The sequence below is a fragment of the Galleria mellonella genome, unplaced genomic scaffold (genome assembly GCF_026898425.1).
Source record: "Galleria mellonella isolate WM207_F2 unplaced genomic scaffold, CSIRO_AGI_GalMel_v1 utg36, whole genome shotgun sequence".
NCBI classification, from domain to species: Eukaryota; Metazoa; Arthropoda; class Insecta; order Lepidoptera; family Pyralidae; genus Galleria; species Galleria mellonella.
Genome location: NW_026442086.1, coordinates 557,636 through 576,182, shown reverse-complemented (window position 1 = coordinate 576,182; position 18,547 = coordinate 557,636). Strand labels below are relative to the sequence as shown.

The 18,547-nt window shown below is 30.5% G+C and overlaps 1 protein-coding gene across 5 annotated transcripts in view; it reads right to left on the bottom strand.

Annotated features, from left to right (window-relative positions):
• The window catches only part of LOC113522555 (GTPase-activating Rap/Ran-GAP domain-like protein 3), a 272,552-nt gene that overhangs the window by 45,726 nt on the left and 208,279 nt on the right, over positions 1–18,547 (bottom strand). The window lies entirely within an intron of this gene.

Below are 18,547 nucleotides of genomic sequence, written 5' to 3'. Positions count from 1 at the left end.
CAATAAAATTAAACAAATGCTAATGGAATTTCTAATTTCGATCTAGGATAAGAATTAATTTACATAAGCCCTTTCAGGTTAGGTGGATATTGGAAATCTCTAAATTCTTAAACGTTTGAATAAATTATTTAATCGTAAGAGCTTTGCAGTTGTTTTAATTTTTTGGAAAGTGATACAGAATTATGAAAGAGTTTTGGTGGAATTTTCGTTTGAAGTTTCATGGCGTTACTTTTGGCTAAGATTTGTAGAAAAAGTAGCCGTTTCACACAACTACGTCCGTGTGAAATAGTATACTTTATACACTATATTCTATGTTTATGAATGAATGGGTATACTTTTTTTGCATTATACTATATAGGAAATAAGCAAGAAACCAAATATAACGATACAATTGTATAAGTACAGTAAGTCTATGTGTTGTTAGGATATATGTTAGAGTAGGATAATAAATAGGATATAAATAGGATTTCGTTCAAATCCGTTCAGCCGTTTAAGCGTGTTTGACTAACAAACATTTAAACATGTAAACTATTTACAAATTTTTATATTTATGAAAGTGAAATCCATATCTTCTTGCATAAGAATACGAAACAAAAAGAATAATTTCATTCGGTGACAACGAAATTATATAATTTGGTAAACAGACATAATTATTCCATACTAACTTTTCGTTACTTCGTACGTATGGGATTTTAGAAGTAGCACAAATAATATAATACTAGGAAGTAGCAAAACTAATTAAAAAGATCACTTCTAAACAGCGTATCAAGATAAAATATACAGTACATTATATTATAAGTTAAACCTTTCGAAACACAATCGCATCCAATTTGGTGCAGTGGTTTTTGCGTGATGCCAGAATAAATATACATATATACAGACAGACAAAATTTCTAAATATTATTGTTATGGTATAGTACTAAATTTAATAATACCCTTTATATAAATTTTCCTTAAATGTCTTCTATTACTGACGTCATTTAGTTACAATTTATTATATTAGTATTTATATTAGTGATTTGAATATCCTACTAGTACACTACTCTTTATCTCATTTGACAAAGGTAAAGTTGTGCTATTCAACTAGTATTATAGAAATTTGATACTATGTATTATACACTTTTAGACTATGTCGTTGTTATTTTAGTCAGTAAAAGCAATTAATTTTGATGAATGACGGTAAAACGGACCATTATGAATTGAATAGTAAAAAAGGCTCCCGGAAAAAAGCGGTAACAATTACCTACTCATCCTCTTTATAAATCTGTATATATGATACATAATGGTAGTTATCTAATTATGCTATACTAGCAATTTACCCTGGATTCGCACAGGTAAATAAAAAAGTAATACATTAGGCTATATTACTGTACTCGCTCATAATGGGCTCGATTCTGAGGCACCATTTCTCTTAATCTATTTCTTAACCTATTAATTCAATTATTTCGCAAAATTACTATTTTATCGACCATCATGAACTGAATTTATAATGATATTGAATCTCTTAAAAAATTGTTCATATTGGCCCTTACAATAAAAATTTCGCAGTGACATCAATATGACATTTTTTTAGAGATACATATATATATATATATATATATATATATATATATATATATATATATATATTTTTAGAGATACATTATATATATATATATATATATATATATATATTATTACATCTTTCCTTTTTACAATATTAGAATAGAGCGAATGGTGGTGATAAACAATTAAGGTGTGGGTACTTATTGACTGAAAAACATATATATCTACTTTCGAATGGTGTAGATATGTATGTATTTATGTTATAGTTTAGTGCGACTTTAAGCTAGATTGAGTTATGACTTTAAGTGTATGTAGTTTAGGATCGGCCTATGTTCAATAGTATATCATGTGAATGGCTGAGATGATGACGTAAATATGTCTGGATCTTGGGTGCTATAACTGCTTTAATAATTGCTATAATCCTTACAAATGTAAAAGTGAGTTTTTTTTTATTTGTTTCGCTGTTTTTCTTATTTATATTTCTGACGCACACTTGTGTTTATTTGTTGTTACAAACTTGAGCTGCGATTTGATACAGCAGAAGTATGTCGTTTAATGGAATGTGCTTCGCGTAAAGTTAATGTATATAATAAATTATTTAAGTGAGTTTGATTGATCCTTTGTTCTCTTTTAGTGTCCTAATGGTTTAATCAATCGCTATGGAATTTGGCATACATGTACCATATGGGATAAAGAAGTAACAGTTAGTACTTTTTTTAATAACATTCAAAGTTAATGCCATTACGAATGTATTTTTCTTTAGTTCTAACTTTCTACTTTAAAATCATGATTTTTATCGCGATATGCTTAGGACCTATCATTATATGATGAATAATAATTAAACGATGAGCTTAACTTATTGGAAATATTATTTAGACGATGAAATAAGTCAAAATTTGACCGATCATTTCGGCTCTTTTTTTCTTGACTTCATCGAAAATGAAAATGTTTATTCAAAACCATATTTTATCGTTCACTTATATCTTCGCGATTAAAATTTCTAAGTTCGGTTGATTTTACTTTTGCATCAGTCATCATTCATCGATAATGAATGATACAAAACGGATAACAAGTGACATGCCTAAACATCGAGAATGTAATTTTTTTCTGTAAGAACGCATGCACATTTAAAAAAATGAATCAAGTGATTGATGAATCGTCTAAGTAAATAACGTTGTACGTTGTCTAATTTCAGCTTAATAGTTTTGTTTTATGTATCATTATAATAGATGTAGTAAAACTACTCAAAGATATACTCAAGACGAAATATATTCTGTAAACTTTGCTAATATCCAATATGTTTCAATTTGAATATACTGTCGCGATAACATAAGTTTGGCGCGCTTTTTGGTTTTCTCATAGCGGTTGCTCGCCTTGAAACAATGCGAAACAAAATTACAAAGTTTTAAGGTATCTTAATTCAACTTTTATGAATAAGTATCTACGGTTGAACTCTACGGTTCTGTGCTTAAATGTCAAAACGGAGACCTTAGTATAAATCAATCGCGCTCGAGTTCTTGTTTCTTGTCACAATATAATTTTTGCAAGTTACTTTAAATTTAAGATATAAAGTATGAAGAAATACATTTTTATTAATTAAGAACATTATTATTCTATGGAATATTTTTGAGGACGTGTTGGACACGTTTTTAGTCGGTTCTTTTCATGTTTTAAATTTAAGGAACCAGAAGTTAAAAATATCAGCAATATACCATACAATACCATAACATATATATGCCGATAACTGCACTGTTGAACATAGTCCTTTCTATATTGGAGGGTTTTCTCAGTAGTTGCCACGCTTAGCGGGGTTGGCAACCGCAGTTAGGAATTGGACACGTTTTAAGAGGGACGCTGCTTCCTATTCCTCGACCATTAAGTACCCTTAGTCGTTTCTTACGACACCCACGGGAAAGAAAGGAATGGCCCATTCTAAGCTACGACTGCACAGCAATTAATAATATTTAATTTGTAATTTTCTTATGCAAATTAGAATGACAAATAAGCTGATGGTCTGTCTAATTTAAAGCGACTGCAATCGCATGTTGATAATGTAATAGTTTGTACTTTAACTCGCTCATACTAATAGATTACGCTGACGAGGTATTAGAAAAATGAAATAAAACCACGTGAAACCACCACTGACATCCTAGGCTTTGGGGTTTAACTTGGTTATTAAATAATTATTTATTAGAAATTTTATTTATTGGAAATTGCAAAAATGAGTGTATATATAGTAGGCATTACATCTTTCATTCATATATATTTATTGAACTGTCACTGGCCTGCCCTAATATATGCCTATAGAATATATACAGTACCTACGTATTACTAGTTGCTAGTTACAGTACCTACATGTGATTGGAATTTCAAATAGAGTTATCTGTCCGATGGTATCGATTTTGTCGTACTTCATTTGTTTTCATTTACAAATGTCACCGGTCTAAAGTGATCGTATGCGTAGTATAGTGTTGCCCTTAAAGCAAAACAAAATATATAAACTGCATTGGGGAATTCTGGGAACTATTTTTATAATATAGATATTATTGGTACCGAATTCTTTTTTTATTATTTATGATACCTTAATAAGAAGAATTTCTTTATTAATTTTAAATTAAAAAAAATTAAAAATAAAGAGGTCAGTGTTGTCAGGTACAATTTTTAATTTTCACCCAAATGTAAATTTTTTTGGATACGATACGATTTCTTCACTTTTATCCAAACACAAACATGTGTTGATTTTTACTACGTTATAACATATAACCACAGAGCGAATGACGAAACGATAATAAAAAACCCTTCCAATTTTTTATTTCTCTTGCACTTTTTCTTTTGCCACTTTAATTGGTACAAATACCAAACCTATTAAAAAATTTACCCAAATTACTGCAATTCTTTTTTTTAATTTTATTTCTCCCAATTTTTTAAAACAATTATTTCTTAAAATTACGAATTTGTGACCAACGCAATCTGGTAACGCTGAAGATATTTTAGTTGGATGGTATTTCGATAAATGTATGTTGTAATATTTTGGTCAAATCCACACTGGTTTTGTAATGAGTCTTTTTGCAAAATTTTTTTCTACGTTGAATTAATACTATTTTTCATACGGAATTTAGTCTAGAATTTTCTACAAATACTGCTTTTATTCCGAAATTTAAATGTTAAATTGCTTTGTAGCATAAAATTTTTTAGCTTGATAATATAATACCTGATACTCGTATTTTCTTTGAGTTTGTGTATGTTTATTTTATAAATCAGATACACAATTTTATCTACTACATCATTCTATGATGATAATAAGCGTGACACAAAACCAGAAGAACAAAATTGTGATTTAATTATATTAATTTATTTAAATAGAAATTAAATTAATATAAATAAATCGTATTTATTAATTATTTTTATTAAATAAGAAACATCTATAATAATACTTATGTCAAATACGTTTTGTTTATATGATTCAAGTGTCATTTTCTAATTTAACTGACTAGCGCATTAATATCTTCTGCAACAATTTGCACATTTTTGGATAATATTTATATATAGAAATAAACTCTAAATTCGAAGATGTGCGTCACAATGTATATTTATCACTTTTGTTGTCACCCTGTAGTCAAAAGGCGTTTAGTGAGCCCTCGTCACTTGCTGAAGTTTGTGTCATGACTCGCAGCTCCACAGTTGGGTGTCGACCGTCGTGAATGTGATATAGTGAGTGATTAATCACCTATTTTATTTTGGATACGAGTATAAAACGTAAATACTTGTGATGACTTGGCATTCGATGGACGTATGAATTAATCTTTTATATATTTATTCTTAGCCGACTTGAATGACTGTCTCATATAAAATTCCAAATTTACAGATTAAACAGTCGATATAAACAATCGATAGACGAGAATATAACCTTTTACAAGACATTTTGTACTTAAATGTTGTTTGTGGGGATAGTGGAATATTATAATATTATAATAACTACAATACAAAGAAACTCCAACGAGAAACTGTAATTACGTATTGCGTAATATCTTCTTGCGTATCTCTATTCCACTCATGTTACTGCCGCCCAGCAGTTGTGCTTACGTCTGTGTTTCGATTTGATTGGTTCTCATCATTGAATCCTAGTGAAAATACAGGGTACGTAGACAGAACACCTTATTCCTCAGGAATGGCAATGTATAAAGGTACTTATATAGGTAATATATATTCAGTGACAGGTGGTTTTGTTCATGCCTGTAAGTGATAGTTAACATTGTCTAAAAGAACAAATAGACCGTCAGTTTCTATGCTATTTCAAATGACATAAAAATCAACTGTAATCCAAAAGGATGTGTTTTTTATAAATGTTGAGAGAACGCGTTAAATTTTACGCGGCTGATGGAAGAAAGGGAATAGACACCCACATACTTACAAGTACTAAAGCTTCGTATATTTAACACTCAGCTTTTAAAGTAATTAAAACTGAACTAGAATGAAAATTGAAATTGAAAACTCTTACTTTAGTGATTAATTTTGTTTTGGAGAAAGTAAAATATAGTGTACCTACTCTTATCTATTTCATTATTACCAGTAAAGTTAATTTATCCATACAGTATATAAGTTTACTAAACAATATACTAGCTGCGTTATGCATTTAAGACCTCCACGCGGTTGCCTTTGGAAACGTGGTTAAATCTTGGTAAAATTGTCACCATTGGTTTCATCTTCACCTATTATCGCTTAAAGCAACGTATACCGACAGCACAGGTAGGGTTACAGTTACATTTTCCTTATATAATAAACAAGGAAACGTAACATCTTAGCTCTCAAAAATGAGAACGCATCAGAGATATTCTTCTAGTTGTTTCTTAATTACTCAGGACAATAATAAAATCACGAGAAAAAGCTATCTTACTCGTATATCTAGATATTGTATTGCATTAAATGTAATGATTTCTATTTCCTTTTAGCTACAGTTATGGTATTGTTTATAAATAATGGTTATTACTTCTATAAGAAGACAACAGTACAGAATGTACCAGAGAGGATAAAGCAAATGCATAGATAAATTGTGAATTTAAACAACAGGCTATCCATTAGTACTGTTTATAAATCATTTCCGTATATAATAACTTTTATTATGTTGAAGTTTAATATCCGATTTATATTAACACCCAGAATATTGCACCGGCCATTAAATCCACATATATCACCCATTGGAAGGGAGAGATTAACCTTTTTATTAGCACTTTAACAGAATAACCCATTGTGATAAGTTCCACGCCGATACTTACGTCATTCTCGTAAAATTATATTAGAAAGGTGATAAAAGAATGTTTGTGATTCAATACATAAAGTTCTAAGCTGATGAGGGATGTTTTGTCGGTGGGCGACAAATTTTTTATTTTGTACGTTTCTTATATACTTGTGCGTATATGTGTTGTAGCATAAATGCCAATTTGTTTCATTTCCACAGATATAAATGCACGCTGGAATTTGTGTATCATATGCATACGCCTTAAGTTTTGTATTTTGGCACCTGTACTTACATGAGTACAATAGATGAGTCAGTCGTCATTAGTTTCAATAATTTTAGAAAGCCCAAAAACTGACTACCACGCCGCCTTCTGTTTGAACATTTTAGTTTAATCTTTATATTTTTAAAACAATAAAGTGCTGAAAGAATATTGTTACATATAATAATAAATACTAAACAATTGATTAGAAAATAAATAGTTAAATATCGGCCAAAGTAGTGCTTAATACATTTTGACTTTCTAGTGTCGAAATAGACAGGAAGGGACAATTTTTTTTTATTTTTACATTAAATACATGTGTAATAATCGATTACATATTAGTTTTAAAAACTATTATAATACCATATACAAAAAAATCTTTATAAACAAAAAAGTCGTATAATATAATTATATTTTGTAATTTTTTACAAGATTCAATCATAAGATCTGATTATTATTCATATTAGACCTTAACTTATAACATATAAAACTTCAACTTAATTTATTAGGTAACTATAATGAAATCCAGAACAAGTTTTTTTTTTAAATAAATCATTATTTTTTATTTAAGTAAATAAAATAAATACAATACATATAAGTATAAATAATAAGTGAATATAAATATAGTTAATAAGTATTAGAGTACAAAAATTACACTATGGTAAGTATGTAATTAAAATTAAGAAAAGCTATTCAGTCAAACATTGATAAGAGCATGTTATTTTATTTGCATTAAATATTTATAACATTTATTTAAAAATGTTAAATGATTTTATACGTAACTGACTCAGAAGCCTTATCCATTTTACGAGTATTTCAGCTACTGATCGACCTTGGCTAACTCGAGTGGGCCGGGTGCCCTTTCGACCCTTATTCGTATCCATTTAATTACAACTATCATTATAATATAATTATCTTATTCCAGAGAAAATCTAGATTTCACAACCTCCAACTTTAAAATATGGCGCCTAACGTATTTTAGATATTGTTTAATTATATTTTAAAAGTAAGGGTTACGAAAGTTTAAATAGGTATAAATAATTGAAATAAGTTCAAGAACTACTTAAATGGTAAATATTTTATTAAAAATTAAGTATTTTGGCAAATATTTTGGTGAATAGAAGTATTTTTAACCGATTTCAAAAAAGAGAAAGTTTCAGTTTGACTGCTCTGTATTTTTTTATAGTATTTTTTATTATTGTAATTTTGCACTATAATTTTAACGAAGCGAAGTTTTTCTGCACAATGTTTTGTGAAATAAAACCAGAACTTAATATCGGATGGTGCAATATCCTTTTCTATTCTATTATAACAAGTAATCTGTATATAATTGTTGATTTGAAACTCGACAGTTTCTACAGGTAGCAGGAGCATGAGAGGAATAATAATATAGGTAAATTAAGGAAAAATTCAGACATGAAAGTACATAAACAGTTTCAGTATACGGAATCCTAAAAAAATGGTTTTTCATAAAAGAGGCAAATGTTCATGCTCGTTGCTTTCATTATAGTGAATTACGGTACATAGAATAAAGTAAGCCCTTTTAATAAAGGTGCGGGGTATTAGCCAGACTTATTACTGCTATTATCTCCTACACCAGCTTATGCCTTTTAGCGATGGGGTGCGGAGGTATGTTATGTGAAATATTAGATGCAGTAAAACTATAGTATCCATAAGTAGCACTATCAATAAACCTAATAAAGGGGTAAATTATGTAAACATGTATGCAACTGTACCTGTAGGGATGTTGGTTGCTCAATTATGGCTTAAGAGATTCGAATGAAATATATTAATGAATGAGTATACTTTATTTACATTATACAATATATGGAATAAGTGAGACAATTAATAAATATAACGATACAGTTGTATAAGTACAGTAAGGCAGTCATGTTACTGAGGGCAATCTTTTCAAGACAACCTTAGGGCAATGAACTAATTGTTGTACAAGTAAGTATAAAATATTATATAATAAAAAAAGTAAAACATATATTACATATAAACGGTTTTCTAGTGTGAATACCATACATTAATACTTGACAGTTGTTCTACTGAATAGTCTATGTCTATAGAGATCAAATTCGACTCGGTTTGAACTGACTGGGTTGACGTTTACGGCTGTGTATTTGAAATCGACAAATTTTATAGCCACGCTCGGTGTCTTGATCAATCTGGGTCGGGTTGGCCTAGTTTTGCCGAGCTCTTTCTTCCTTAAATGATAGATACGGTTTCTCTCTGTAGCGTAGAGTAGTTTTTGTTGGTCGCAAATAGGATTAAGTCTTCCTTCCCTATCTTCTTGATCTTTGGTTCAGTTATTCTGTTTTAACATCGTTGTTGCAACTTTTATTGTGGTTTGCCTTTTTAAATGAAAATGTCTTTCATTAACTAACCAAAACCAGCTTTTCTTAAAGTATTATGGATTATTAACAATTTATTCGTTATAACTTGGACGTAAGAAATTAATGAAAGCACTTATTTTTTGTATTGAATATTTTTGTAAATAGATTGTCTGGATAAAATGAAAGATATTCAACAAGTCTTTTTTAAGAATCGAGCTTTTAAATGAACATTAGATAAAAGGTTCTTTCATTATATAATATTTATTGAGCCAAAACCAGCGTAGTCGACGGTTCTTATTTAAAACCTTTGAATGCTGGTGTCCCGCAAGTATTATGGATTATTAACAATTTATTCGTTATAACTTGGACGTAAGAAATTATATACCGAAAGATCTCGCGGGCACTTATTTTTGTATTGAATATTTTTGTAAATATATCTTGACGTCCAGTTTTGTCATCTAGGATAAAATGAAAGATATTCAACAAACACCGTCTTTATATAAAGCCCAAGTCGTTCACACCTGTGGGCAGGAGCGCCACAGTACTTCAAAGTCGGGCGGCTAGATAAATGAACATTAGATAAAATTTATCATGGGGAGTGTTCTTTGTTCGGATGAATTTTCACCAGGCCACAAACTAAAGATCCCAATCATCTGGACGAGTTCTTCCACCGGCGTTTTTCATTCTTCCAAAATATATAATATTTCATTATATTCCTTTTAAAAGGCCGGATTTCTACAATGATCATGTTCACTTACCATCAGGTGATGTTTTGCCCCCTGTGTTGTAAAAAAAAAAAAAAGATAGTTGGTATGTTGTGAAAAGAATTTGTAAAAGACACTTTATTATTATAGGGATAATGTTGAGATGCTAGGGGATAGATACTTCCATATATCTTCATATATCTAAGAAGGGCGAAGGGTTAAACTTATGCAAACGTATTGTAACTTCGAGGGAGATTCAAAGGCTCGTTTCACGCTAATAATGCCATGTCAGGGACAGTAGTGACCGTTATGAAGGTAAAATAAGAATGTGCCCAAGAGATCGTTTGCGTAGTCCATTTATACCATTGTAACTAATAAACACCCAGTTTGTTAACATTTCTGTCCATTGTTCCCTATTTGTAGGTATCTTACAAATTCTAATGTAAGTTAGTATCCAGAGAATTATACAAATAAAATAAAAAATTAATAGTTATAATTTCACCTTTAAAAGAATAGTAATGATTTTAACCTGTATAAGTATAAAATTCATTTACTAATTTAAATAACATTTTGTCGAATGTCGAAGACAAAAGCCAGAGATTTCCTTTTAATAATCATCATAATTTGTACTTTATTATCAATAGGTTCAGAATACGATTGAATCAACATGGAGGTCACTATTATAATGCCTATTGTCTGGTAGTTATCACGTACACTCAGCGAGCTGCCATTGTATTTGCTCGTGTATGCCCGTTGAATCAAAAAGATAATTAATACCAGGTAACTAAATTGGCCTTTAGATGTTTACATTTGAAAACAATACAGTCGAAAATACTTATATAACGATCCATTATATAAGTATATAATAATCTATTTTAATAATCTATATATAGCGCAATTTGTTTTTTTTTTTCAAATATTGATCTCTGAAGAATGTTTTTATATTTATTTATTTATACTTTATTATACAGACTAATAATATATTTAGAAATACGACAGTAAAAAGCAAATGTACAAAAGCGAGCTTAATTCTGCAAGAGTAGTAAAGAGAAAAATTTGAAAAGTTGCTCCGGGAAGCGTAAATATCCTATTTTTTTTCTTTCCCATACAATCTGTTTCTGGCTACCAATTCAATCATTTCAGTCAAATATTGACATCAAACACACATCTTTTAACAAACCGTCAGTCGAGTCCTTAGATTATAAAGTAAGCGCATTGTACTACGTCTATGGGTGGGTCGATTGTTTGCTTTGACTTGAGAGATAGGATAGTTCTTATTCCGATAAGAAAATGGATAGTTTTTTTTTTTTTAATAGATGACAGTGGAATTATAACCCCGTTGCGCTATTGGTATACGCTGGCGGGGAACCAGTGAGGGATGATAAGTAAAATGAAGAAAATCAGTTGGCCCATCATGAGGAATTAACTATGATGGTTTCCAAGAAGAACCGCGTGGATGTTGACCTGTTAAGATATATTGCTAGTAATGCCTTTGTTAGATCTCATTACTAACAATCGTTTTCCCTCCTAAAAATGGATCGTTAGATGGTGATATGGTGCAAAAAATTTTACCAGGTCAACTTATGATATTTTAAAATAATAAAAATTATAAGTAGTAACTTAATAGGATGTAGTCAAAGTCATTAGCGTTTATATACATTAGGATTCTCAAAGTGAAAATGCACATTTTTCTTAAAGAAATAAGACGCAACATTTTGATTTTTTGAGTCTCTTCCATATTCACTTGGCGCAGCTCATAATTTTTTTGTGTTTTTATTCATATTTCTTTGTGAATTGTCATATTTCTTGTAAATTTTAGTTTTATTTTTAGTTTTTTTTTTTATACATCTGAAAGTGAGTTTATTTATAGGCTCTGTAGTTTACGTACTCTTTAATCTGATTAAGTCTATTAGGTATATGTCAAATACTACATGACTATATGCTTAATTACATAACAATTGGTTGGATTTTAAGGAGTCAAAAGGCAACAAATAGATAAACTAATAAATTCACTTTCATATTTATAATATAAGTAACACTGTTTGCGAATTTTAATAAATAATACCATTGGATATAACACAATGCCATCTGGTTCTAAACAGATCTTGTATTAAGGTCATTAAACATATTCTTAAATAGGGATTATTAGTAACAGGGTCTAACAGCTCCATTGCCAGCAATATAGAGTATATCAGGTCCAGCAATATACCCCATGGAAACCAGCGTGGGCTTACTGTTCTAATTTCATCCTCACCTATCATATCTCACTGGAGCCCCTTCAATGTATATCGATAGCGTAGGTAGGATTACTATCCCCATTTCATCCATTACAAGAATAACCCGTATATATTAGAAGGAGAGACAGTATGTTAAACTGCTATACTAACAAGATCCCCGCTTAAGTAGCTATTATAAGAATACTAGCTTTTACCTGCGACTTGGTCCGCGTAACCAAGATATGTTTACTGGGCTTCAGAATTCCAGCTATCTCTATAACAAATTTCATCATAATCGATTCAGCGATTTAGACGTGAAAGCGTAATAAACAAGCAAATAAACTCACTTTCGAATTTACTATATAATATTAGTTATAAATTTACCCACAACTTAGTATATAATTTTACAGGTAATATTATTTAAGTCCTCTATTTACCTGTTTGATCATAACCTCTTTACAATATACAAATAGCTGCTTGAACTACTAACATAACTTAAACTTTTCGAACTCGGAGGCTCACGGCATTAATCAAGCCGGTTCGCATGTAGCAGTCTATCCACAGTTTAGTTCAATTTAGTTTGCTTGTTGTTAATTAACGTTCAAAACAAACAACTACATTCGAAGTTAAACAAATTACGAATAAGTGTTCAATATACTATTTAGGTAGGTCCACTTTTGGTTGTCAAACTGTGTTCTATTTATCCGTTAGTTTCGGAAAAGTAAATGCTATGTATTTATAATCCCTATTTTTATATAAATGGTAATTGTGACGTATTATATAAGTAAATACTATATAATATATCAAATAGCACTATCTGGTCCCAAACGAAGCTGAACTTAGGGGATTATTATAGGATTGTTAGTAATGGATTCTAACAGCCCCATTGCTAGCATTATATTTATCTATAGAAGGCCGGTAGTACACCTGCAATTCCTCTCATGTTGCAGGTGATCATGGGCGGTAGTTACTTACCATCAGGTGAGCCGCACGCTTGTTTGCCCCCTGTGTTATAAAAAAATCCTATCAGGTCGACCTCTTCGTGGTGCTTCCTGGAAACCATCGCGGTTAATTCTTGTAGAATTTTTCACGATAGGCCGACTAATCTGCCTTCATCTTCACCTTTCATCCCTTGCTGGTGCCCCGTTAGAATAAACCGAAAGCGCATGCGGGGTTACCATTCCATTTTAATCCATTAAAAACCCTAAGCAAAATTTTTACTAAGGGTACTCAAGAACAGTTTCTTTTTTTTAATATATTATACATAATTTAAATTCAAATCATCTTCATTCAAATAGACTTGTTGACACTTTAAATCGTCATTTTTTATGAATAGACTGCAACTGTACAAAGTTACACATGAATACAAATATCTGTATTGTACGGCGATCGAACCCTTGACCATCGGAGGATGGGCAATGTGTTAAACCTTTACATCACTTAAGTCCCACGTCTCAAGTCATCATGGTATTGAATACTGGTACAGTATGTATTGCGTGCTTTAACTATTCATTGATAGATATTTTTATAGATTTATCAAAATGTTTTTATCTACATGTATTTTACAAAGAAATTAATGAAAAACCCGTGCAAATAGAACCTTTTTTTCTGTGTCCTAATATTTGTAACGATACATAGAGATATATAGAGTACGTAATTGGATGCTCGTTACTCAATCACGCTTAAACAGCTGGACGGATGTGACTGAAATTTGTTGCTCACAGAAACAATCAATTTGGATTTTCCAATTAAAAAACAAATAAACAATATACTAGATTAAAATTGGAGGATATCGTAAGAAGCAATTAAGGAAACAAAGCACAATGCATTAGTAGAAGAGAAAGAAAACTCGAAAGAAATTCAGAATAATAGTACGCTATATAGTCCCAGTAGTGGGCCGTTAATGGGCCGTTAAGGTAAGATTAACATAAAATAAGCTTTATCCTAATTCACTTAGGAAAAGCCGTAGGATATAGCCCGTAGTTTATAATCAACTCACAGTTTTAACGTAAATCTATAGAGAAGTTTTACCATCTTAGATGACATAACCTATATATAGCATAATTCAATAACAATTAATGAAAATTTAAAGAAATTATTAATTAATCAGACGATATGACAGTCTAGTGACGTTCAATAGTAATACAAATCGAAAATCGATTAATTGATTGATAGTCAAGATTTGTTAGTAATTTCGTTTAGAAAGTGTTTCTGTAATGATTTCAACGAAACTTCGTGACCTTTTCATTAAGTACTAATGAGATGGTCTATACATACATTATTATTGCCTTTATTTACGTTCCACTGTACACAAAGAATGGCCGTATGGACTCGGCATAGAATAGGCCACCCCTTCCTATCCTGTGGGTGTCGTAAGAGCAGACTAAGGGTGAGGAATGGGCAACAGCCTATTAAAAGATTTCTAAAACTTGACTGCGGTTGCTAACCTGCTTGGTAAGCGTGGTAACTACTGGTAAATCTCCCCAAGGGATGGCTTAGCAGTAGACAGTTAAATGCTAACATGATGATGATGATGATGATGATGATGATGATGATGATACACACAGAAAGGGCGGTACAAATACACTTTTACAATGTTTGTTTACTCATAAATAATTTTACACACATCAAAAGTAAAATAATTGAAATAAACATTTTTTTCTTTTGTAAAACTAGTTTAAACTGCTATTAACATTACAGACAGAGGCGACGGATGCTGAAATAAGTTTATTTAAATTTCTTTTTATCTTAGTTCGGCAACGGATGCTAATTTCCTTTTTATTTCTAGACTAGTAGTATAATCTAGCAGTTTTAAAGAATATTGTAATACTATTATTGTGAATTGTTTTTGTCGAAGCATTTATGCGGGGACACTATATTACGAGTATCTAATATATAAATAATATATACAAATATCTTGTGTGCGATGTTTGTTCACGCTAATCTCGGCAACTGCTTAATCTATTTTAATTATATTTTTTAAATGTGTATTTATTTATAATATTTAGAATGGTAAACAAGCTGAAGTCCCGCCTCACCACCGTTGCCTATAGACACTGTTTATTCAAAATTGTGAATAAACAGTTTTTATACTAATCTTTATAAGAAGAAATGGTGTTGTAAATAAAGAGGAAAACAATACTTAAACACACATGAACCTATTTTTATGTTCGTAAAGGGTTTTAAGATTCTTAGAAAAAAACGGGGCAGAAAAAAGCCAGCTAGTTAGAGTAGGTACTATATTGTATCAACGTGCACCGAAGATTAACAAATAAATGGAGTATCGTTCAGCTTTAGTACAATAAATCACGCCAAAATCCCTTGGGTTGAGGTTTTTAAGAGAGATATATATGAATTTTCCACATTTATAAAGCCTTAAAACCCTGGTGGCATCGTTAGATAGTCACCAATTCTATCTATATTACCATAAAAACATGTATGAACGAATTAGAGCAAACCCGGTGTAAACAGATAAACATACAATACGTAATATTATATATTATTTTTCCAAAAAAAACATCGAATTTTGATTCAATCAGTAAACTACTGATTGAATCAAAATTCGATGTTTTTTGATGGATATTTTTTAATGAAATTTATATGGTCAATTTTCTAAATCGACTTTTATAAACGTCGGAGTCCTGAAGTAACAAAGATAAAAAATATAAATGAATGAAAACTTCCTTTTTTAAAGTCGGTTAAAATTTAATAATAGGAAAATAAATTGTTTCCTTTTAGTTTATTTATCTAAAAATTCCATATAAGAATTACATATTTACACTACACATATAAAAACTATATAACAGTTATCTGGTTTCAAGCATAAAAGTTTCTAAGTATACTCGTATTTATTATAAAAATTTCACGATAAATATAGAAAGTTTTATAAATTATTATCCAAAGTGACGAACTTACCTAAGAGCTCCTTAAAATTTTCATTAATTAGTTCAAACTCATTATTTTGGAAATTTAATGAAAAAAAAAAGGATAAAAGGGCACCGTTACCTGTCCGACCATTAGGATCATAGTACGTAAACGAGATCAAACTAATTAATTGTAGAAACATTTCACCCTACTGCTCGGCTTTGTGACTACAACAAAACGTTAATTAAAACGAATTCAACTTTCATTTCAAGTTGTTATTGTTCTAACTGGGTGTGAGAGTCGGACATGTCATTTGGATAAAATTTGCTAACTTATTAATGTGAAAATGAATTTGTTTCTTAGACGCTTTAACTGCTCGAGCAGTTGTAATGAAATTTATTCCATATGTGATATTTGTGATGAAAAGAAGGTAGGCTCTTATCCTGGACAATCAATTTGTCACGGAAAGGGGATAATTGTAAACGAGGACTAGTAGCCCCATTGTTATTAATATATCTTATTAAGTTGATCTCAAGGTTTTCTATCTTGAAAACCATTGTGGTTAATTCTTGGTGAATTCAGTATAATTCACTAACTGACGTTACTTCATTCTCATCTGTTATGCTTGTACCAGTGGGTACCCTGCTAGTTGCTATTAAGCTGGACTATAATTTTATTTACATTCCGTTTAAAAGAAACTTACTAATATTATTTATGTGAACGTGAGTTTGTTTTGTGAAATAACTGCTCAACCATGGGGGAAAGGAATTGTTGGCGATGTAGATTTACTAGCGCCATTGCTATCAATATATTTTGTAAATTATCTTGGTTAATTCTTGTGAAATTCGTCATGTTGGGCTTACTGGCCTGCTTTCATCTTCATCTCACTAGTGCCTCGCCAGCGTATACCGATAGCGCAAGCGAAGTTAATATTCCATTGTCATTTATTATATATCCTTGTTAATTTTATGTTTTTTTTTTTACAACACGGGGCAAACGAGCATGCGGCTCACCTGATGGTAAGTGACTACCGCCGCCCATGATCACCCACAACACCAGCGGCATTGCAGGTGTGCTGCCGGCCTTTTAAAAAGGAATATACTCTTTTCTTGAAGGTTATGTTGTCGTATCGGTTCGGAAATGCTGCTGGAAGTTGATTCCAAAGAGTGGTTGTAAAAATGAGTTTGTTATCTTATAGCGTCTTAATATCTCTATGAAATTTGGTACATACGTACTATAAGTGATCGAGGATAATTTTTATCGCGGTCAGTAAACATACGCCGTCACGCGAACGAATTCGTAAGTAAAAGCTATTATAAAATATTTTAATTGTTTATAAAAAAGATTAAATACTTCATAATTCTGTTTCACAAAATATACAGTAATTTCAAGTTATTTAAACATATGAGTAACAAATATTTACAAAGAGAATGATGTGCAAATCTTTTTTCTTTGTATAAATATTCGTTGCTGATATCAACAATATACTGCTGATACCAGTACATAGCAGCAATAACGATCCAAAAGCATTATGTAAATGATATTTTAAACCGATTTCAAAAAGGAAAAGGTTTTCACTTCTGTACCTTTGTCAATTTTGCACCGATTTCCATAATTCTCTTTACAATCGACATAGCTTATTCTTGTGGTTTTGTTCGTTTTTTACAATTAAAGGCAATTTATTGTGGAATCAAATCTTTTTATTGTCTGTCCATTTGTGTGTATTCTAACGATGCTTTTCTTATGGAATTCATGAGTGACTTTATTTTGATTTCGATTAATAACGTTAAAAAAGCGTTTCGTTTTACTTGTTTAATAAAAAAAGATTATGAAAAAATGTTTCCATTCTCCCCAATGGGGAAGATTAATTATAACAAGTTGCAAAGACTCGGCAAGTAACAGCGGACCTACTAAAACTTTTTTGCGTTCGTTAGTGCCGCTTTTGTAATCAAAACCCAGTTTTAAATGGATTGCTAGCAGGAAATAGTAGCTGTTATAATTGTTCTTATTGTTTGTGTTATAGTGTTAAAAGCAAAATGAGCGAATTGTTCTCTTGTCATTTGCATCTTAATTATTAATTAATTTTTCAATAACTTTTTTAACGAAACCTTTATAAGGATCTATTGTTCATTTTTATTAGATTTTATGTTAAATATTGTTTACAGAACGGCATTACTTGGAAAACTAATGAAGAGGCAATAAAATTTATTTCAATGTAACTAATTGCGTTATCGATGTTCACTATAATAGTAAACTTAGGAAAAGGTATATTGTATTAGATAATAGAAGTTAGCAATAATTTTATTCTAAAAACTCTCTAAAATTCTACAATAACTTGTATTAGGTATTGAATCGATAAGTTCATTTTTATGATGCCCCTTGAA